The sequence below is a fragment of the Lepisosteus oculatus genome, chromosome 19 (genome assembly GCF_040954835.1).
Source record: "Lepisosteus oculatus isolate fLepOcu1 chromosome 19, fLepOcu1.hap2, whole genome shotgun sequence".
Lineage (NCBI taxonomy): Eukaryota > Metazoa > Chordata > Actinopteri > Semionotiformes > Lepisosteidae > Lepisosteus > Lepisosteus oculatus.
In genome coordinates, this window is record NC_090714.1 from 11974484 (window position 1) to 11997353 (window position 22870).

Consider the following 22870-nt stretch of genomic DNA (forward strand, 5'->3'; position numbering starts at 1 on the left):
CTCTGTGAGAACATTGCAGTGGCAGCGGCTGTCTGGGAGACATGTGAGTTATTGAGAGCAGGCGGCTTGTTTATTAATAGACTCCGGTTCTTAATAAGTGAACCGTGTCGTTGGGGAGGTGTGGGTATCACGGGCTGTGTCTGTGGGGGCAGCTCTGCCCGCGCCAGAGAGGGAAGGGGCTAGAAACTGGGTGCCCCAGCGTGAATCAAGGGGACTGGGGGGTGAACAGAGCCAAGCCTCATCCCACTCCCTCACTGCGGCACCTGGGCTCGTTCTGCTCAGTTCTTGAGGCCGAAAAGAGCCTGTCTGCTCCCTGAGGGAAGCCAGTGCACGCTACTGCTAAATCTCGTTTTTCTGTGTCTTATTCATCCTGTATCTCACTTCTTTTCTTCTCTCTGCCTCCCCCATTAATAACCTCCTGTCGCTCTTGGCCTCTCTTGCCTGCTGTTTGTGTTTGTGAGGGGTGTCTGTGTGACAGTCTGCCAGGGACTCTCCTGCTTCCCCTCCACCCCAGCGTGTCCTTTCTGCAGTAGACTGAGTCAGTTGAATGTCACCTGCCACGATGAGGAAATTTCATTTTTTGGATTTGACTTCATAAGGAGTTTTAAATGCAGTAACCTTATTTCCCCTACCTTTGTGGCCACAAGACTGTTTAAAACTCTACTGCTTTTGTATATGTATTTCAGTGGATGTGCAAAATGTATTTGTTCTTCACATGATAATTCTTGGATCTAAGCAAAGGGCTGAAAGAATAAAAGTGCACGATATTCATTGTTAAAGCCCGTGGGGACTGTAGTCCAGGCTGCTGTATTAAAGAATGCAGTAAGACAGCTTTATCTTGTGAGGGAATCACAATAAAAACCTCAAGCTAGGGTTGCTAATCTCGTTTTAGGAACGTGACGTTGTTGTAATCCAGTTGGGAGAGAAGAAACGGGGTGCAGAAAGCTCTCTAATTAATATTTGAATACATAACTCAAATTCATCCAGACTTAGCCCAGTGGTAGAGAGCTCTCTGTTCCCATCCCTGTCTTTATCTGAGTGACACGCCTGTCTTCAGTCCCCAGTCAGTAGCGCTGGCAGGAATGAAGCACCGTGACCGTCATAGCACTGGGTGACCTTCGGCCATTGCTCTTGTTGTCCTAAGCTGACAATTATGCGCAGAACACTTAGCTTTAACCATTATCTTCAGCTGATTTGTAACCAAGTGCATTGCCTTCTTCAAAACAAGCGGATTTTCCACAAACATCCTTCTTGAGCAATTAAGATTATCATTCTGTGTTTATGAATTCCCTGCCAAAATCCACGTCAGGGTCCTGCCCTGGTGTGGCCGCTCCAGTCTACCCCCCCTCACTGTTATCGAGGGGTCTTCCCGCGCTGCTGCGCGGTGCTACAGCTCCTCTTCGTCTCGAGAGCCTCCTCCGTTTAGACGCCTGTCTTTCCCTAGCCCTGGGCTTGCAACTTCAGAAGTCACAATAAATTCATTCAAAGCAAATCCGGAGTCAAATTCAAAACAATAGTGGGGAAAGAAAGGTTACAAAAGAATCTCTCATCATCCTGACATCAGCAGTGTGAAGTGCCGTCATTAGGCAGACTGGAGGCTGCTGCTCCGGTGGCCTGTGAACTGGGCATGTTTGATTCTTCTCTCCCCTTGCAGAATGTTAATCAGAGGCCTGTGACTTGTGTTAGGGTTGAAAAGCAGCAGGAGGCTTTGTGTGTAGAAAATAGAACAGTAAGATGAAGATAGCACCTTAATGAAAACCACCAGCAGTGATTGCTCTCCCCATCTATTTGACTTTAGTAGATTTGTATATATTTTTTTATCCAATCTTACTCTTTGCGATTTCCCTTTTTTCTCATAAAACCTTATTTGGTTTTGTGCAAATTCTCGAGCGCCTGCCCCTATTTACGCACTAGTATTTTATTTTTTCAAAATGTTGAATGTCGTTTTTTTTTAAATATATACCTCACACATCACTCTCTCACTGTCATTTTCCTGCGCGTCTGTATTGTGGGATTGGAAAGCACTTTGTGTTGGTCCTCCTGGGCAAACACAGGGTCTCCATAATACCAACAAAGGTAATGGGATGAGAGTCCCGAGACTGGGCCCTGGGTTTCTATCAGGGTTGGTCGAGGTGGGATGCTCCTTTGAGTGAGCTTTTGTGGCTTTGAGAAGCTTGAAATTGTGTCCCAGAATGGTGCCCTGATAGCTTTAATACGGGCAGAGAAAGCAGAAGACTGGGGGAAGGCTGCTGTTTGTTCTCCTCCAGCCTCTCTTTTAAGTGGGAGTTTAAAGGAGCAATGATGAACTGGAGATTCGGAAGCAGATTCCAGATTTTAAGAGAGCTGTCTGCCAGCTTCAATTTAACAGCAAATTTAAAACACACGCACACCTCACCGCGGAGCACTGTTCTGCAGTCACGGACGGAAATTGCTACTTGACTGGCACGAGCGGCCTGCAGATAGCAGAGGAAGAGCTTAATTGAGATAAGTGCTTAATTTCTCCTGGTTGCGCTGAGTGGTTGACGCACCGTGGAATGAGAGGAGTGCAGCCTGGCTGAGGACAAACTGGGGGGGAGAGCCTCCTCCCAGGCTGGCCAGTCCAGGGCGTGAGCGAGGTGTAGACTACGGAAACTTGGAGATAAAAAGACGGACCGCGGAGGGAGAGAGACCCGAGGCGCCTCTTTGTCGTCTCGGGCGGCACGATTCCGTCAGGAGGCGCAAGCGCAGCGGAACGGTGAAAAGACCTTGACACCTAAATCACCTTTCTAAACAAATGAGAGACATAAATATCCCGACTCTTCGGAGCGGTGTTTTATTTATTACCGCCTGCGTTGTTTCTCAACTTGTCCGGCGCGAGGCTGGCACTGCCCTGTGGATGCTTTTTCCACGCTGTGCTATCAATCTGCTGTAAGCTGGGGGGAGGGGAGAAGAAAATATGAGGTGAGAAAGGAGCATGAATATTTAAATGAACGTCGCACCAAAGCAATAAAAAAATCTGCATGCCGTGCTCAAGGTCTCCTGACAGTCTACTCCCCAGTGCCCACCTCCCCCTCCCAGCAGGCCACACTTCCCCCTTCCCTCCACACCTCTTATATTGAATCTGTGGCGAGAGCAGAATTGACTTGGACTGGAGAAATACGGCTGTGGACTGGAACTGATGTTCTTTAATAAATAGATGATGCATTGCATCTTGAGCCTGCTCCGTTGTTGCCAAGGTAACGGTCGTCATGTCAGCCCAGCGCACACTGCGCTTGTCTCTAATGAGCATCTGGCACCGTGCCAGCCCGGCGCCGGCTGTACCGCCCCTCCGCCTGCCCTACACTTTCCCTCTCGCTCTTTATGAGTCCCTCTCTGCCTCTCGCCATGCCTGCCCGTCTCTGCTTGTGACGGTGCTGTTCCCAGTGTTGTTGTGTCTTCACCTGCTTCACCTGTTGGAGCTCCTGCTGTGTGTATACCATGGTGGCTGCTTTCCGAGAAGCTAATGGCACAACGCAGGCTATCGCTGTATCTGTCGGCAGCATGGCTTTTACCGTGCAAGGTGCTGATGCCCCTTGAATGCCATGGCCCTAGCAGTGTCTGTGTACAACAGTTCACCACATTCCCCTGCACGCGGTGCTCTTCCGATGTGTCACATGTGCTTTAACTTTTGCGAAGGGTCCCGTCCCGTGACGTATCCCTTCCTGGCTTTGCGGTCTTCAGAACAGGGGCTCTGCACTGTTCTGCGGCGATCTGGTGTTGTCGCAGGAAGAGGAGGGCAGGGAAGTCGAGTCGGCCGGGTTTGCTGTGCGGGGCTGTGTTTTGTGCTCGAAGGAAGCGAGAGAGGCAGTTGCTGCAACCCCTTGATGAATATCACACATCCCCCGCGGGCGCCTCTGCTGCGAGCCCTGCTGCTGGAGTTTGCTTAGTGGTATGGATCTGTTTATGCTGATGCAATCTGCACCCTGGGAAGGCAGACTTCACACTCGCTGACAAACTGCACTCGGTTACATCATGTTGTAGAATGACAGGGTGAATGTCGAAGAAAATCTTCCAAAGTTGTGTGTTGTTCACATTTTGACTTGAGCGCTCATCACTGTGACGATGACTTCAGTCCTGATGAGTGATTTGATTCTGTGGCCAGGTGGCTTTGTCAATTGGGCCCAGCAGAGACCAGCCCTCCTTCCTTTTAGAATGAAAAAACACAACTGAGAGAAAACCAGATGTGTGTTGTAAGCTGTGTTGGCAGACCAGTAGGTGGCACTCTTTGCCCTGGACCACAAAGGTGTGGTAACTGGAGGACACTGTTGTAGGTGGTGCTTTCCTTAAACTACGGCTCTGACTATTTGGCTTTTAAAGATTCAGTGGAACTGTTCATAAAACTAGGGGTGTTATCCTGACATCCTAGCTAAATGTGCGCTGTAATTTGTTAAATTTCTCACTTTGTCTGCTGTGTAGTGGGGCTGCTGGCAGACAGCTACTGCCAGTCACCCACGGTAGTGCTGAACTTGACTCAGATTCTCAGGTTAGTTCGCGTCTAGAAACCAGACGGGATAAATGGCTTCCTCTCATTTGCAAATGTCCTTATGTTCTTCAGTCGTGATGCAGTGTTCTTTCTAGTGTTAAGTCTTGCTTTGTGTCCAGAGAATCGGGTCAGGCTCTGGCTCACCAGGGTCTTCTAAGGATAGAGTGGATACTGAATATGGATGACTGGTTGTTTTTATTATTTAACATGCAGCGCCGCACAGTTCCATCAGCTCCCCTGTGCCCTGCTGTCTCCCCATAGACAGTCAGACTCCCTGCCGCAGGGAGACTTTTACCTTTTTTTTCTCATCTGCGTCCTGTGGAGCCGCCACTCTCTGCTTCAGCCACTCGCAGTGTGACAGGCAGGATATCGACTGTCTTTTCTGCACAACAGCGCCGTGTTGAAGAGGAGTCTGTTTTGCAGCAGGTCGATTTGTTGCAGCAGTGGGCTCGTGTCTGCGAGGCCACTCACTGTGCAGCTGTTGTCTTTAACTGTAAAATAAGGACTTGGTCAGATGGGGGGGGGACAAAGATAACCAGAAAAACAAATAAACGTGTGGGCTGTAGAATGCGAAGAGGGTCACCAGAGATCTCGGGCACTAGAAGATCGTCCGATGGGCTTGCTGTGAGCCTGGCCTCCTGTTAGGTGCTGCGGCACGGTGCCTGGTGCACCCTGATGCAATAAAAGATTTATGGGGGCTGCTGTGAAACGCATTATTGAGCATTCATGAATTTTTGAAGGAGAAGAAGGGGCTCTGCAGCGCACAAGCAAGATCATCTTCTCCTCAAACCTGTAGCTGTGGGAGAGGGAGGAGGAACAATAAATAAATAAGCACACAGCTCCAGATCAGATTGTTGTGGTACGATTGGTCCTTTTGATCAATGTGTTTTTATTGCATTTTTGTCTTTTCTTATCTTACCGGCCCCGGGTTTATTCCCTTATATATATGCAAGATTAGAATTCCTTGACACTGAAGTTATTGGGTCGACAGAGTGACAGGGTGACAAGTGAATGCCCATCTCACTGCTGTCATTTGAGTGCCGGTACCTAAATGGTGCATCTCTTTAAAATGCATATATGCAGAATAATGTGCCAAAGTCGGCAATAAAACAGACAGTCCTTTATCATTTTTTTTTCCTTTCCTGAGCGTAAGGGAAGGACAGGCGTGCTGTTTTCTCCGGGAGATTGAGATGGATGATGAGGGCTGCGCTCATTAGAGTCGGAGAGAGAGCCGAGGTGCCGGAGTCTTGGATTCCAGAAAGGGCTCCCGCGGAAAGGTCTCATTAAGGGCCCTGAAAGAGTGGCTCGTGTCAACTTGTTTGTCTGCATCTACCTCTGCCTCTCTGTGGCTCTTCTTCTGGGTCCACTTAGTTTCTTCCCTGGTTTTCCAGGGAGAAGGCTAGGAGATGAGTAGGGGTGTGTCAGGAGTGATGTGGTCAGTAGAAACTTTGCTGTTGGTGTCCAGTCATGTGCACCAGCTGCTGCTGCCTTGTCAGAAAGATTTTGCTTTCCAAGTCATCCCCTCATCCTCCACCCTTACTTTGCCTCTTTCACTTTCATCATTATGGTCTTCTCTTTCCTCTTGACGGTGAACTTTATATAATTAAACTACTTGCAAGAATGTGGCATGGTCCTTACGGGCCTGTGTTGCACCAAAAAACAGTAGCATCCAGATTTATCAACGTGTAACACATGTAGCTCTGCTCCGCCCCAGTCAGGCTCAGAGCCACACAGTGCCAGCCCACAGACGGCGGCAAGCTCCACAGTCCAAGAGATGGGTTCTTCTGGCGTGGCAGACTTCCACAAGGTCTAGGTTCAGAGGGGGGTGATCTCATGTCTAATATGCTTAGTGCCACTGAGCCCTGCTACACATGCTCTCAGTGAACTGCAGCTAAAATTCATTTTAGCTGGAATATCCAGGTGTAGCTTACATTTAGTGTATTGTTGATCAAACTAAAACAAAAGATAAAGTGTTTGACTTTCAAATTATTTGTAACCTGGTGATCAGTTTACCAGGAGACAAATTAAACTTGACACTACACGTGTGCTGAGTGTTACTCTCAGGTTGCAAACACAAACTACAAATTATGAAATGTTCAGGCTGAAGAGTACTTAAGAAAAATACTTGGGTGTTTGTTTTGACACATCATTTACGTCTTCTAGACAATGTTTTGAAGCAATTAAAAGGCACATCTTATTTTAGCTAAAAGTATAGAATTTAAATGAAAGAATGTTATACTTGAACTGTAAAATGCACTAGAAAAACCTCCTTGAGAATGTTTTGTACAATTGTTGTCACCACATTGCAAGAAAAACAGTACTGCTCGTGCATCAGTCTAGGAAACTGCAACCAGAATTATTCCTGAGCTTAAAGGCACGTCCTGCAGTGACAGGCTGAAAGAACTGAATCTTTTTAGTCTTGAAGACAACCAAGGAACCCGATTCACGCATTCAGAATTCTGGAGCAGCTGGAGCCTATCCTGGCAAGAAAGGTGAACATTATGTATTGAGAAGTAAATTATTTGATGGATATATTCGGTACTCCTTTTCGACCGTTTTTATCACGTGTTGATTCATGAAATGGTGAACACTCTTGATGTACACCTGCATTTTTACTCCGCTACATCAACTTTTAGTTACCATTCAGCACTCGGCGTTCTCCGAAGTTAGCCAAATCTTGTGTCTGAGCTGTCGGTCTGTATTAGGGGTGCAGTTCCGGGATCCCCGTATGTGGCAAAGCCCACAGTGCAGGTTCAGATCAGCGCTAACGTTAAGACCTCTGGTGAGTGAGAGTTGCATTTGAGGAGTAAATCACAGATGTATACAATACAAGGAAAGGCCTGGGGTACATCCTTGTGAAGTCAGGGCTGGTGAAAGCCAGTAAGAGCAGGGGGACCCCCGAATCCTAGTGTGTGGGCCCTTCTCAGTGCTGTGCACGCAGCCACAGGGCACGGTGGCCGTGCACGTGGAAGAAGTGGAATATTACACTTACACTTTTCACCGCGGAGAAAATGGGCTCAAAATAAAAACTACATTTTTGACAGGTCCCTCACCCCCCTGTCCGTCTCACTGCCCAAGTCTCCAGCAATATGAAAGGCTTTGTGCGCTGCATAACAGCTGATCTGGGGCAGCTCTGAAATTACCTATGAGCCACAAGCAAGCTATCGTGAAGCTGAGCTGATTGAGAGACAGCAGCAATGACTCCCAGGACATCATATTATACCCCTCGTAAAAAAAAACAAGATATTCTTTAGCTGTCTGCAGTATGCTGTAATATTGTGTACTATGCAGCCACAGCTAGACCCATCTCTTCTTATGTAGGGCGAGTGTTTGTAATAAAATCATGCTCTGCCAGCCAACTGGGAAATTTAAGACCAAGTGTCAGGCATGATACAGATGATATATTTGTAGACTTATAAAATTCTAATTGCTACCTGTGGATGAACAGGCTTTGAATTGCTGCAGCTCAGTCTGTATGAATACAGTACAGTACATACAAATGTATAAAGGTAAATTTAAATATTTTTTGTTGCTAAACCAGTTTCACTCTGGGATACTGACCCCAGAGAGCAGATCCATTTGTGATGTAGTGAATCCTGGCGAGATTTCCCCTTGTATCCAGAGACTCTAGCAGGCACTGCTCAGACTAAGACCTCACTTCTTCACTTGTCTGCCTGACACAGAGCTTCCAAAGCAGTCATAGACAGTGAAGTCATTGGAGTTCCTCTGTCTTTGCAGGTCCAGTTCTAAAGTCAGGGAGCTCCTCCAAAATAAGCAATCAAGAAGTGCTGACTCTCTGGCCTGCGTGTCAGCATACCCAACAGCCTAAGTTATGAAAGCTAAAAAAAAAACGTTTTCTTACTATGGTATTTCAAGAACATTCACAGTTGATATTTCATTGTGTGATGGTGTTTTCAGTGATTTCTTTGAAAATCCCAAAATTATATTGGCCATAGATCTACAGTATGTGCCTGGGTCAGTAGAATATCCCACATTGTGTTCATTCAGACTATATGGCCGTGTGAGCGTTTTGCATTACTTGTATGCATTACAGGGTATGGATTTTGCGAATTTAAACATTTCATAATAATTTCCACTGGGAGTATCCCCACGTGGAGTACAACAGATGATTCAAACAAAATAATATTGAATATTTTTATTTTGTTTGTATGTGGGTTACGTAGTTAAAAGCTAGTCATCCAGACAAGAATTCTTACTGCTCCAACTGTCTTCCTTTTCCCAACTGCTGCGAGCTGTCTTTACCGTCCTCTGAGGGAATGGTAGATCGCAGGCCGTGTGTCCGAGACGTGCTGAAGGATCTGGCGCGTGGACTGCAGGCTCCGGACTGGGCTTGTGAACGGGAGCCCTTTGTCCAGATGGGATTGTTTACGCAGCACTTTGTCTGCAAGGTCGGAACGGAGGGAACGAGCATCGTAACGTGCAATCATTTTTTGCGTCGGCAAACTCGGCAAACAACGTCACTGCCGTGGTATTTAAAGAGTTTCTGCGTCGGCTTGAACTTATCCCACCCCTCCCCCATTCCCCCGTTCCCACCGGCACACCCTGGAAATGGAGGTGCTCCTGCTGGGAGAGAGACAATGAGAGAAGGCACGGGGGCTTGAGAGGTGGAGAAGAAAGAGCCAGAGACGGAAAGGAGAGGAAAAGGGAGTGAATGGGAGAAAGAAGGAGGCTTTCTTTTTTCTTTAGAGTGATGTCATTCAGAGTCCACTCACAGTGCTGTTTTAATAACGCCATCATGTCATGATCACCCCAACATGGCATCCTTGCGCTGAGCTAAGAAGAAGGGCCGTATTTGTGCAGGGCTGTTCGTCAGACATGAGGGTCTGGGTTGCGTGCCGTGGCCCAAACTCTCTCTCAAGGTGAGCAGCTGAGCAAACTAAAGAGAGTGAAGGAGGGAGGAGCAGGGCTAAGACCGTTTCCCCACAGCCCGCTGTGTCAGGCAGTGCACTGCATGGCTGGGGGGGGGGGACAGGAAACCAGAACAATTCTCGCCCACGCTTTGACTTTGTGTGGCTTGATGACAAGGTGTGAAGCACATGGGCAAAAGTTAATTGCAGCGCGAAACGATTTTTAATCTTCTTTTCCCACCCTGGCCCGTTTGGCAAGGCGTGTCATTCTAAACTTGGACGCCTGTGCCCCAAGTTTTGCTTGTGGGATTTTAGTGTCCAGGGCTTGAAGCAGTGCTGAAGCTCTGCTGCAGTTATTGACATTGACACCTGACCTCTGTTGTGCCATCCCGCCTTCAGGCCACTTTAAAGGGAGTGGTACTTATCCCTGGCATAGCGGCTTCTCAGAGTTCTGCTGTGTATTCGTCTTGTTACTGCTGTTGCAGACAGCGCAAGTGTGCTGTGATGATCAATGTCCTGGGCCGGCTGAGAAGGAAAGACGTCAATCAGACTACTGCACGCTGACTTCTGTCAGAACAAGGTCAGGCCATGCACAGGAGGCCTCAGGGGAGAGTATGTACTTATTTGCAGAATGAGATATTTTCCTGACCCAATCATTTTACTTTTTTTTAATATCACCCTTCAAAATTGGTTCTAAGGTGCAAAGATTTCACAGCTTGTAACTTGTCTGCAAGATGTCTCTGGTGAACTCAAATAAGCAGCACTTCCTCTCTCATAAATCTGTTCCTTCTATCACAGGGAGCTGAATACAAAAAGGATTCCAACTTTAGAAAAGAAATATTTAAAAATATGAACGAAGAGGCAAAGATTAATATCCAAATTTAGATTTATGTTATTCAAATGACAGCTGAGTGAATAACGAATGTGGATGTAAATTATTGAGCAGTGGGAGGGATCTCAGCATGCAGATCGGATTAATCTGCTCAGGATGAAAGTTTTTTTCTTTAAACAGCCAGGGCTTTTTGAAATGTAACAATTTAAAATATGTATGGCATATATGAATGACAATTAGAAAGGTATATGCGTGGCCTTTTGACTTTTCGTTTGCATGTTATTCCAGAGCCTCTCTTCTCCCTTTTAAGAGAGCAGAATGGAGATGAATAAGTGATGAAGATTTAAATGTGGGTCATCCCAGAAGATAAAGGAGGGTGTAATTATACTGTTCCTGTTGGAGACCCCAGCATACACCGGATGGGCACCTCTCGGTGTCCTTGTCCTGTTCATTTAATTCTTCTGCAGGGAACGCGTGCTGGAGATGTGAAGCGATATCTTACCGTCGCTGGGGCAGCCTGATGTTTCAGGTCAGGGCTGCTGATGCTGGAAGCTGTAAATCGCTTTGTTGAACAAAGAGCATGGAGGAGGGAGTCTCTTTCCCCGTACATCGCTCTGCTGCAGTGTCGATCGGCGAGCGGCCGAAAACCTTTCCAGCTTGTGCCGTTGCACAGCTCAACTGCAATCCTCCATTACCCCTGGCGTGTGATATTTCTCATTGCCTTTAACCGGCTTTTTTTGGCTCTTTAGAATAGGTGTAAAGGTGTTGGGGAAATAAAGTCAAACGGAAACAGTATGCTTTAAAAAATGAATTTAGAAAGACATGACAAGGTTGAAAACATTTTGCTCAGAAAAATCCACCTTTCCTAGGTGCTACATTAGTGGGTGCCAGGCAACGCTAACATCCCAGCTCCGCCAGTTTTGTTTACAGTGCGTGAAATACCATTTTTCAAATGTGTTAGGCTTATAGTCTTAAAATTAGCAGACTTTTATTTTAATACTTTTTTTCATTATGTTTACTTACCGTATATATATAACCTTGTGGCATATAGATGCTTAATGATCACCCAAGAGCCTAAATGCATCACTTGTTTTGGTGCAAAAGTACCCAAACAAGTCTAGAATGCTCTGACAGATTTGTCAAAAATACAACAGCCGCCAGAGTCTCCAATCTCTTTTCTGGCTTCCAGTTAACCAGAGGGAATTTGCAGACCTTATTGTTGGGAATGTGCTTATATAATACAGCCTGCCAGCCCCAGACTCATGTCAGCTTTTGTGACCTGCGGAAGGATTCCAATTTCTGATCTTTTAAGACTTTTTGCCTTAGGCTGCACACACAAAGCACACCAAACACTGGGAAAATGGCTCGTTAATGTAACCCAGATGAATACGATTTTTGAAGGAAGAGCTGATGTGTCTTTTTCAGTCTATTAAATGATATAAGCATATAAATATTGTTGTGCTTTTTAATGTGGAGTTAGTAGTGTCTCCCAATAGTATTTCAATCATCACTGGTTTAAATTAACGCTAAAGATTACATTTACTGATAATATAATAGCCTGTGGCTACAGACTTGGTAACTACCTGGCTAATAAGCATGTCAGCCCTGAGATCTGTTAACTGGAGAGTCAGCGGGAGGTGCTTCTGCCTTTACCTCCTCTCCTCTGGGGAGCGTCACTCCAGCTGATTCAGAGCTCGTTATCTCGCCCGCCGCCTGAGCTCGTATACATGCGAACGAGCCCAGAAGAGCCTGTTTGTATTTTCCTCGCTCGATCCCCGCGATTCCGCCCGCCGTGCGGGTGAAACCGAGGGAGCAGAGGAAAGGGAAAGCGGAGAGATGGAAGGACACGCAGGAGGCGACAAGGGAGCGAGAAGAAGCGAAGAGGTGATAAATGGAGAGAGCAGCTAATGATCTCAGATGGGAGACAGTGCGGGAGGGCAGCTCTACAGGGGTCACGGCACGCAGCCGCACAGCTCCGAAAGTCTAATTGCGTTCTCACTGCTGGTACCCGTGGCACTGTTGAAACACACAAGGTCGCAGTTTTTTCTTTCCTTCCTGCTTTTTGTCTTCTCGGCGTGTGCTAGATTATCTGTCACTGGAGCTTTGCAGGTTCTCATGCCCTGTCAGGCTGCCCCTGCCTTGCTCACATGCTTAGACATGGAGAGCACTTGGTGGGACATCATGCTCGATGAGATACGCCCCGCCCCCCCCCCCCCCCCCCTTAAAGGAGCTGGCGATCGATTGAGGATATACTACATATACATATTTATTTAGTTCTCGCCATCCGTTTTACTTAAAACCAGAATGCAAATAAACAGCAACCTGCCTTCACTGCCTTTGTAGCTGGCCGGATTCATACAGCCAGTTCTAAGGACAGAACACAAAAAATAAACTAGCACCTCTGGGAATTTATGGCAACATGAGTCACCTTTCCTCGAGCTCTGGTCTTTCAGTGATTATTGAAAGGCTTACTGTTGGTTAACATTGAATATTTGTGACGATCCCCCCCAGTCGCCTGTTCACTGGGGTTATAGAAATGTGGGATTTCAGACTACTGGATTCATGTACTCGCAGTTCCTGTGCCTGACCTTTGGCTGACCCTTTCAGACCTGTTCCGATTTAAAAAAAAAATAGAAGCAAGAAAACACTCGTGTTCCTCTACAGTGGAGTTCCTCTGGAGGCAGGAGCCCTACTGTCTACACAAGGCCTCCCATTCCATCGGTGTGATCCCAGCCTTCTGTAACATGCTGACAGAACAGAATGACAGCAAACGCTGGGGTCCGGTAGCACTGAGCTGCGAGACACCGGGCTCTGCAGATTAAAATGCAAATGGTACAAAGTAATCTCCAGAGAATTTGGGGACTTAATGCCTCTCTTCCTTCCGGACCTTATAATTGCACCCCAAAGTCTGGCCTACCCACCCTGTAGCCTCTTGCCCTGACAGCGCTCTTCTTCTCTGGCTTGCGAACATTCTTCTCCTGCACCCTAACAGTCCTGCAGCTACTCCTGACATCGTTCCCCATCAGGCTTTGCTCTGGATTGACATCCACCCACTTTGTGGGGCCCAGTGACACCTGCTCAGTACAGGCTGTTAGGGATCACCCCAGCACTGAGTTCTCTAGTCTGCAGGAATTATTCAGATCTCATATTTTTTAGGTCATAACACCACCAACACGCCTCCAGAAAAGAAGACCCCTCATTTCCTTATAACTTGCTGAATATTTTTTCATGGGGTAATACTGGGAGCTGTAAAGTACCAGTGGCAGTGGACAAAAGAGGTGACTTTTGGAGTCAGGCTTATTTTGTTTCTCTGTTTCTCTTCATTCCGATCTTTTATTATCTCCTTGGTCTTTCGTAGCTTCTGGTTATTGTAGTACAGGGACCTGTGCTTTAGGTGCACAGTATAAAGGTGTACATGTGTGGCTATGGACTGTAGGTCTCCTGGGTAAACACTCAGAGTGGCAAACTATAAATCCAAGGAAGGACATTGCTGAGGAACAGAGCTGCTGTCTCACTCCCTGGTGCAGGAATGGAAGAGACTGGGGTTCACTGGTGTCAGTATGTGTATTCTAGTAGGCGACAGCTGCTTAGAGTCTTCTGTGTACAGGAGGGCCTGGGTTTTCTCCTTCTGTGTGAGATTGGGCGCCACTTGATAAGGCTGGAAAAAATGGACTAGACAGTAGCAAAAGCTGGACCTGAAGGAGCCATTCTTTCACTCTGGTGCTTCGTGTTGTGTGTCTCAGTCATGATCTTTGTAACTGTTCTCGGATCACTAACTTTTATCTCACTGTCAATATTTGCCTGGACTACCTATGCCCTATCTGTATTGGACTATTGATATTTGTGCTGCTTACTGTGGGTCTCCCACAAAAACTATACCCAGACCTGGAAAGCTCACAGCAGACAACTGAGAGCAGGATGTCAGACAGACCCCGAGTCCAGGGAGTGCTCTCCTTGTTGTCAAAATCTCGTTTAGACTTGCACTCACTCTCCTTCTAATTACCAGCCCACTGCTCCTCTCTCCTTGAAGCTCTCTGTCTGTGAAGGCTGTTTGGTCTGTCCCCAGAGAGGCTGCACAGACTATTTCAGTGTGCAGAGTTAAGTGCAGCGTAGGGCTCTGTGTTTAGCTTTCAGATTGAAGCTTCTCTTTCTCTTTTAATCTCCGTTTCATTAGGTATTCCATACAAGGCGCTCCTTCCTTCTCTCTCCCTTTTTTTTAAAGATAACCTTTATAAGACTTTCCCTGCACGTCTTTCTCATTTAACTGTGGTGCAGTGCTGGAGAGAGAAACGGCTCCAGCCTTACAGAGCTCCTGTGTGTGCGTGCCACCTGGGGAAAGCAATCATCCTCAACACACACACACACACACACAAAGAGCCAGACTCATGCACAGTGGCAGACACACGAGCATCGACAAATATGCAGGCACACAAAAACATATGTGCACAGCTGTAAGAAATCAGTTTCTTACAGAAAATGAATAGTTTCTTACAGAAATGAATAGTTTTTGCTTTCCTCTCTTTCTCTCTCTGTCTCTCGGCTCACATCCTCCTCATTTCTCAACAAGGAGTACCAGAGGAGCCACTGTAGTCTGACATGGTGCCTTAATGACACGCAGGCTTTTCATCTGCATTCAGTATCTTCAGACAAAGTCCCACTGTGCTGGAACAAGCACACATACTTGTACAGACTCTTACAAATTCAAATGCACACATGCAGTGACAGCTCCAGAAAGTAGTTCAGAAGGTTTTCTTGTTTTCACAAGGCACCAGCAATGTTTCATGATGTATGAATTATGAAACACTATTCGTCTATGCAAGTGTGTCTGCCATGGGATAGCATCTGTCTGTGTAAGCTCTTTAGAGATTAGTCCAGGATCCCCTTGGCGGTACATGGAAGGGTTTCGGTATCTCTTCTCCCAAACAGATGATGCACCCAGGTGTCAGACACATGCGCACAAACACGCACATAGCCTCCTTGTCAGGATAAACTGTCCGAACACGAGGAAACTTCATCTCTGAGCATGAGCTCCTCTTAGCACATGCAGATAGCCTAACGAGACAGGCAGGAACATGATTAGCTATAGCCCAGCAAGTGCAAGGGGAGAGGTTAAACGGAGTGTGTGAAAACCCCCAACTCCTGCTCTTCCTCATTGATCAACCAGTACTGTTCTCTCTATATTACTATGGTGGGTGACTGGTGAGTGACACAGAGGTGACTGAATGGCTGTCTGAGCTATAGTAAAGTGGGTTACATTTTGCAGAATTCTCTGCACTCTTAGAAGAAAACGAATAAATCCCACTTTTATTGGCTTTACTCAAAAACTTTTTATTCAAAAGTCTGAGAATTTAGCACATGGCAGTATTTTGGGACAGGAGCTCCGCACAGACCTGTCTGCCTTCTGTTTTTGGAGCCAGAAAATCCCTCCTGTACTCTGCACTTGGAAAGACTTTTTTTTTAGCTATAGCTTCTGTCTGTCTTCCCTCTTCTTACAGTTCTCTCCCTTATTTCTCTCGTCTCTCTGATGATTCCTCTGTTTTTTTTTTCGCTCCCGTTTCTCTCATCTCGGTTCCACGTTTCTGGTTTCTGCCTCCCCCCTCCTTCTCTCCTTTCACCATTTAGCTGCGTGCTTCTGTACCGTGCATTCAGGGAGAGGAAGAGTGTGACATGGAAAATGGGCTGCGGCGAGCGATATCTGTTTCTTTCAGTTGTGATTAGCGGAGATGCATCGACCCTCTGGCACAGACCCACACGACGTTGCCGCAGAGAGAGGGGCAGATGCTGGCGAGCAGCAGCCTCGAACGTAGCAGTTTGTACAGAAACACTGCTCACTCCCTTATGATCAGCTATTTTATTAAATCACTTTGGGCATTGTTTTTTTCCCCGCAGACAGTAATTCTCATCATTGTTAATGGTGAGGGGAAAAGAGCCTTAGGCCATTTGACCACCTGTGTTTGAAATGCCGGTCTTTGATCACATGTGGAGTTTAAGGACAGTTGATTGAGTGGGCTCATTCTTGACTGAACCGAATGACCACTTGGTTTTGCAGCTGGGTTTGTTAACCCCCCTGGGCGCCGAGCACAAAGAACCAAATGTGTTGGCTTCACATTATTTCGCTTTGTTATTGAGATACAGTTAACAGTGAAACCACCAATGCTGTTAATTGGTGGGGGATGTTACCCAGAGGTAAAATGTTTCCTCCTTGTCTCTCCGACTCCTGGCTCCGTTGGGGGAAGTCTGGGAAGCAGCACTGCGTCTCTGAGGATGGAGAAGGCCGTCCAGGGCATTCGCATTTGTTTTCATGCGCAGGCAGCGCATTAAGAAGGAAGACTGTGAGACAAGAAGGCACCGACCTTGTAAATAAAAGAGCACATGAACTCTTTTTGTAATTATTGTCCAGTACGCTACCTTGAAATTGTGTACACGTGTTTATAGCGCCTTACATGCCCTTGACCTTGCCTTCCTGGAGGACGCAGTTAAAAATAAAAAAACGAAACAAAATAGGAGTAGGTATTAATCTACGAAGGCGAATGTACACGGGGTTAGTGGGAATGGGGGGGGGGGGTTTGCTGCAGAGAAGGTATTAAAATCTGTAAATGACAGGAATCAGGCTTGTGTGAAAATGATAAATCCCCAGCAGAATGCCGCCTGGATAAATAAGCAGCGTGTTGGAAGTGGCTCTGGGGCGCGGCGGCGCACTGGCCTGAGGAGGCGGCCGGACAGGTAATTGGCTGGATGCGGAATGTAATTCAGCCTCGGCAAATCCATTTCACAGCTGGCAGATTTCCCACTTCTTAAACCCTGACGGAGTGTGGGGCTGGAAAAACATATATATGAGACGGAGAATAGGTGAGGAGGGGGGGGAGCTGGGGAGAGAATGGGAGAGGGGGGGTAGCATGCAGGAATCGGAGGACAGGGATGAAAAGAGCAAAGGGGAAGAACCAGCTAAATAAGAGGACGGAAGAGTAAAAGACAAGGCTGTGGAGCGGCGCAGTAGAATAGGGAAGTGAATGATGGGGTGCTCTGGCGTGGAGAGGAGAGGCAGTGTAAGGAGGAGGGGGAGAGAGGGAGAGGCAGCATGAGAGGAAGGACAGGGAAAGGGATAGAGGTGGTACATTGGGAGAAACAAGCTGCGGAGAGGCAGTGGGAATTGTTTAGGGATTTGGACGGAGCTGGTGAGAGGAGGACCGAGAGATACACAGATACAGCAGGAAGAAATGAGGTTGGAAATAGGGGGGTAGGGAGGGGTGGTGTCAGAGGTGTATAGTGATACAGTAAGAAAGGAGGTGAGAGTATTTCTTCTGTGGCAGACAGGGACCTGAAATATTTGAAATTTCTAGCATTCTCTTTTCTTTTCCCCGTCTCTCTCATTTTGCCCCTTTTCCCTTTTCCTTCACTCTCCTGCACTTCATTTCTTGCCTTTTCTTCCTCCCTCTCTGTGCTCCTCTGTCTCATGCCTCAGAGAACATTTTTTAGAAAAGAAACATCAGCCCAGGTGCATGAAAATGAAAAAGTCTAAGAAAAAATCAGTTCTCTGTAAGCTGTCATCATTTTGTTTTAAAAAAGGTAAAGAACTGGGTCACAAATTAATTCTGAAAATGGATTTGTGTCACTTATTGTACTGCTTTAAAACAGGGGATTACATAAAATGACAGGTAGCCCCACATGGTGTTCCTCTAAAAAGTCACTAGTGGTTCCGTTTTTATCGTTCATCTCTAAAAAATAATTTTAAGGGGTAAAGAAATGAGAGGAGGAGGATGGAGAGGGGCGAGGGTGACCCCCTGGGGTGGGGGTAGTGTTGTGGGGTCCTCAGTGATGCTGTCCCTTTTCCTCTGTCGTCCCCTCTTGAGGGTGACGTGCTGTGTGTGAGTGTGCGCACAGAGAGGAGGCCGTAGTGCTGGACTGTGAGGTAGCACAGTCACCCCGACCTGCCCCCCAGCCGGGGTGGCCCTGTGGACTGCAGGGGTAACGGGGTGCTGGCGCAAGGCGACGCGGGGGGCTGAGCCAGCGGAGCACGGTCCTCACCCAGTGTGTGGAGGGTGCCGGCGCCGAGAGCTTCTGTGACTGATGTGGAGAGGTTAATACATTCTTATCTCCTCGAAACTTAATTGCTGTAGTGCTTTACTTGCTGGTGTGTCTAAGAATGTTAACAAAAGCCTGCAGTTTATGCAGACTTCAGCTTCCCGCGTCTCGACTCCAGCAGTGCCATTTGAGCATTTTTCGACTTGCCTTGCCGTCTCTGCGCTGACTCCCAGTTGAAATGAAAGTTAAAACTGAAAATTGTTACCGTAATTCACTGTTGACCTTTTAAAGTTTTCAGTGGTCTAGTGCCTTCTTACTTCACTGAGCTGGCCTCACTGTAAATTCTGCCTTTTAGTTTTCTTTTACATTATGCTGCCTTGTGCCACGTCTGTGCTCCATACCTGCATTAAGAGGCGAGTCCCTCTGTTGAAATCCAGTCTGAATGTATTTATTTAATTGACTTGAAGTATTGCGTGATTGTTTTTTGTACTGTTACTTTTTTCTTGTGTAATTTGTTTATATTACAGATGCTACGCAGTGTATTTTTTATTTATTTATTTGACTTTAGGTATGTCAATTGTCAGATCACACCAGGCATTTTAAAATGATGACCTGGAGACACATTAGTACAGTTGGGTATTGACTAGAGCAGTTTAAGACACAACAGCAAGATCTCACATGGTATTTAAATCCATGACCTTCCTGTTTAGAGACCCAATTACTGCTCCATGCTGCTCTTTTATTACTGTCCAATGTATAACTTTCTCTATTGTACTGTTAATTTTTTGTTTTTACATAAATTAAGTGGTCGTGTACCCTATGTTTTTGTTCTGTATAGGGAGGAGTTTATGGCTGTCAGAATGTATGGTGAGTGGGCAGGGCTTGTGTATTAATATGTGTGAAGGATTCGCATACAGAGTAGTTTCCACTTGTCTTTCACTAGCACCCTGTCTATTCCCAAGATCATCATACGAAACTTAATTTTCAGATGACCTTCAGCCAATCATCTTATCACCAACAACCTGTTCTACATGGCCCTCTTGTCCACGGCTGTCTTAACCGATCGTAGCAGGGTTCGACGCCTGACACCATGTATTACAACAGTATCACCTGCAGCTACAGTACATACCCTGCACAAGAGTACATGGTCCCTCTGGCCATTGTAAGATTACCCAAAAGGAGCATCCAGCAGGCTCGATTAACTGCCCTCTAGCAGAAAGTGCCTTATCATTTCGATTTGTGAAACAGCCGTTCCAGAGCATCAGAGCAGCGAGGAGTCTAGATCTCTCCAAACCTGTGTCCTCCATATCGGCTCTCCCAAGCATGATCACTTCATTCTCAGACATACCTAAAGTGTCTCCATATCCGAAACAGTTTTTTTTCTTATTTACACTTTTTCCTTACTCGTTCCATTGCAGGTAGCATGCTGATACTGCCCCCCCTCAAACCTCTATACGATAGATGGCATTTATGCACACATAAATCTGTGTGTAGAAAAGGTGCTGTTCAATATGGGTGTGTTTGTGTGCAGTCGGAAGAGTGTGCTTGTGCACTGTGCAGTGTAGATTTCAGGGCTCTTGTTCTGAAGGTTCTCTGCAATGCAAAGTACAGGGCTCTTGCTTTGATTCCTCTGCTCAGTCCATGCTGACAGACTGCACTTGAGAATCTGAGGGGAAGAGCTGTCAGCAGCCGGAGGAGAGACAATCAGCAGCTGTCTGATGGGGCTGAAAACAAGAAAGGTGCAGTAATTTTCCATCACAGTGGAGCTCCTGTTTTAAAAACACTAAGATTCACACAGGTGAACATCAAGGTCTTGTTTCCCCACAAAGAGACAGAACAAGGAGTAATACTTATAAAGGAAATATAGTGCAGAAAGTGCAGTGCAGATACTGAGTTATACTGAAAAACGAATACTGATATGTATAAATACTATGGCATCACATAAAATTAACACAAGGTTCCCATGCTGAAACAAGGTGACCCGAAAGACATTTCTTAAATTTGAGAATTAATGTGTTAAATGTTAAAATTCTCCGTATGTCCCCGAATTGTACGAAGATGCCAGAACATGCATGTTACCATTAGCTAATGAGATCTCATACAACGTATTGCACAAAAGTCTCAGCTCCTTGTGTGTGTGTGTGTGCAGGGGACTTACGCAAGTGTATATTTGTTTAGGTGTGTGAGACTGTCTTGTGTGTGTGCTTATATGTCTTAGAGTGTCTATGAGAGACTGTGAGAGACGGAGAGAAAGTGCCTGTTTATGCCTCTCACAAACTGAGCCCTGGTACTTGTCATGCAAAGCTGCTCTCCACCTCCTGCCATGTCTGCCCTGACACAATAGCATCCGTTTTTTCCCAGGCAGTGTGTTAGCCACGGCATTGAGAGCAAGCAGCCTGATGGCCTGCCTGTATTGACAGAAACCTGACCCCTGAGCCTGACCACAGCGGGCCTACACACACACACGTCACACACTGCGCTGGGCTCTCACTCGGGACACTATGAGCAGTTCTGCTCGACAACACCGATATACAAAACAAAGTGTCAAGCTTGGGGGGGAAAGATGAGTCACTGTAACTTTCTCCTTGTAATAATAATCAAAATTTGAACTTTTTTACTGTTCACAAAATACACAACCTAAACCAGAGTTTATCCAACACTGCAGCAGAGAGGAGAGTCCCCATTTCTCAGGCAGATTAGCACTGCAGAATGCACAATTTGGAAAGGAATAGTTGTTTCTAGCTTCAGTCTCCTTCTGTGTGACAAAGAAGAAGGCAGGAGGTGAAACGTATGATCCATTCCAGTTTGTTTCATTTTCACCGCAGATAGTGTGTGGAAGGTGACAGAAGGTTTGTAGGCATGGAATGCCTCTGTGCTCCTCCTCACAGAACAGCAACAGGCCCAGCCCTGGAATTCCCGAGAAAGAGCAGTGTGGAATGTGCTCAGGCCGGAACATTGTACAGACATGCTGTGTGCTAACCCCTGCGTTTCCTCTGTGTTTTTAGTGCTGCCTAACAAAGCAACTCATTGCTAAGCAGAAAAAAAGACCCAGTGCGCATACAGATGTAATCCTGTACCTGAACCAGCAATGTAACATCATGTGGTTGCCTTTCTGCCTCCTCTTTGAAACGGTCGGCCCTTTATTATCTCTGTTCATCTCCATTACCTTCTAAAGAGGTGCATTAGAAATGAAGACAACGTGCACCACGGTGCCACCTTTTTTTCCATACTGTACAAGCGAAAACATCAGATAGAGGATAGATGCAGTTATAACAGATTAACAAACCAAACTCGCAGAGGCCTAGCTATGCAAAGGACACAGTGTTGCATGCAAAGCTATGGAAAACCTTTTTAAATCCTCAGATCAATTAAATTCCGGTTACCTAACAAAGTTAGATATGTAAAAATCACTCAACCTAAGAAAGGCAAAACATAGGTTCGGTCAATGACATTAGCCTAGATTTCAGCCAGTGATCTGTGGACTGTCACCCTACAGTGCTGTGAGAGGAGGCTTTTACGTTCGAGTTGGACTCATGTGATTTTCTCTTTGGGGATCACTGGAGTAATCCTGTCAGCTCTTTACTCTTTTCTTCCCCTCTGTAGAAACCACACTAGCTGCTTCCCTTGATACTGTGTAGATGTAGGTGTGTGACCCGAGTTGTAAAAATGTGTGCTTGTTTTGGTGCGGCAGATTTTTCTACAGGTTCCCGATTTTAAATACAAGCGTAAATAGTTTAAAAAGGATTGGTTAAGGTTGAGACTTTACATTGCAAACAGATTTGAGATATTTAATTGAAAATGGCAGAGAATACCTTTAAGGGGAAGACAGAAATGTACCAGGAAGCATATATGTGTCTTTGAGTGTGAACACGAATAGACTAAATCTCAGTACTGCAGATCAAAAATTTAGATTATCTCCAAACTGCCGTGTCTGTATATCTGATGTAACAGAGTTTCACAGAGATAGATAAACACACAAAGAATAATTGTTGTCATGTAATTACAAGAATAGGCCAGGCTGCCAGAGTTCTTTGAATGTGTGAGCTCTGGAGCTATTAATAGGAGCAGCTACATAAGATTTCCACTCAGTGTCACTCTTGCTGTGAAACAAACCGGAATACCCTTGAGAGGGTGAAATTGAGATGACAGTAATCTGGAACAAGACAAAATAGAAGAACACAACTCTTTCTCTTCAGGAATACTGTAGTATGTGCCACAGTCTGTAAGATGAAGTAACCCAAGTGAAAGTGTACTACGTTGCAGTGTGGTATACATAAAACGCTGTTAAAATTGACCAATTTTACTCAGTTCTCTGGTTTACCAATGCTATCAGAGTGAAATGCAGTAAACTATTATATAATTTAAGGCAGATACGTAGATTGTTAATAATTACCATGGTGTTATTTTTGTGCTTTCCGCATGTCGTTTTCTCATGGCACTTTCTTGAAAAGGAGAGAGGTGCAGTGAAAGGGAGGGACATCGTCTGCACACCGAGTATCCAGCAGGGTGACGTGGATACTCTACATGACGTTTGTGTCAGGGGGCCATGGCTTGGTCAACACAGTATTAAAATAGAGATACATTTCGAGTAATAGATTGGAGTTGCATTGCTGTGATTGTGTACCCTTAACTGTCACTATTTTGTTG

General features: G+C 46.1%; 1 protein-coding gene across 14 annotated transcripts in view; it reads left to right on the forward strand.

Annotated features, from left to right (window-relative positions):
- Positions 1-22870, forward strand: part of LOC102690347 (trinucleotide repeat containing adaptor 6A) — a 125605-nt gene that overhangs the window by 54745 nt on the left and 47990 nt on the right. The window contains exon 1 of one of the 14 annotated variants that reach the window (XM_069181016.1): positions 6926-6993. The exons of the other annotated variants lie outside the window; for them this stretch is intronic. The gene's annotated coding sequence lies outside the window, so the exon portion shown is untranslated. Of the gene's footprint in view, positions 1-6925; positions 6994-22870 lie in introns of those variants that run through there. 14 annotated transcript variants of the gene reach the window in all.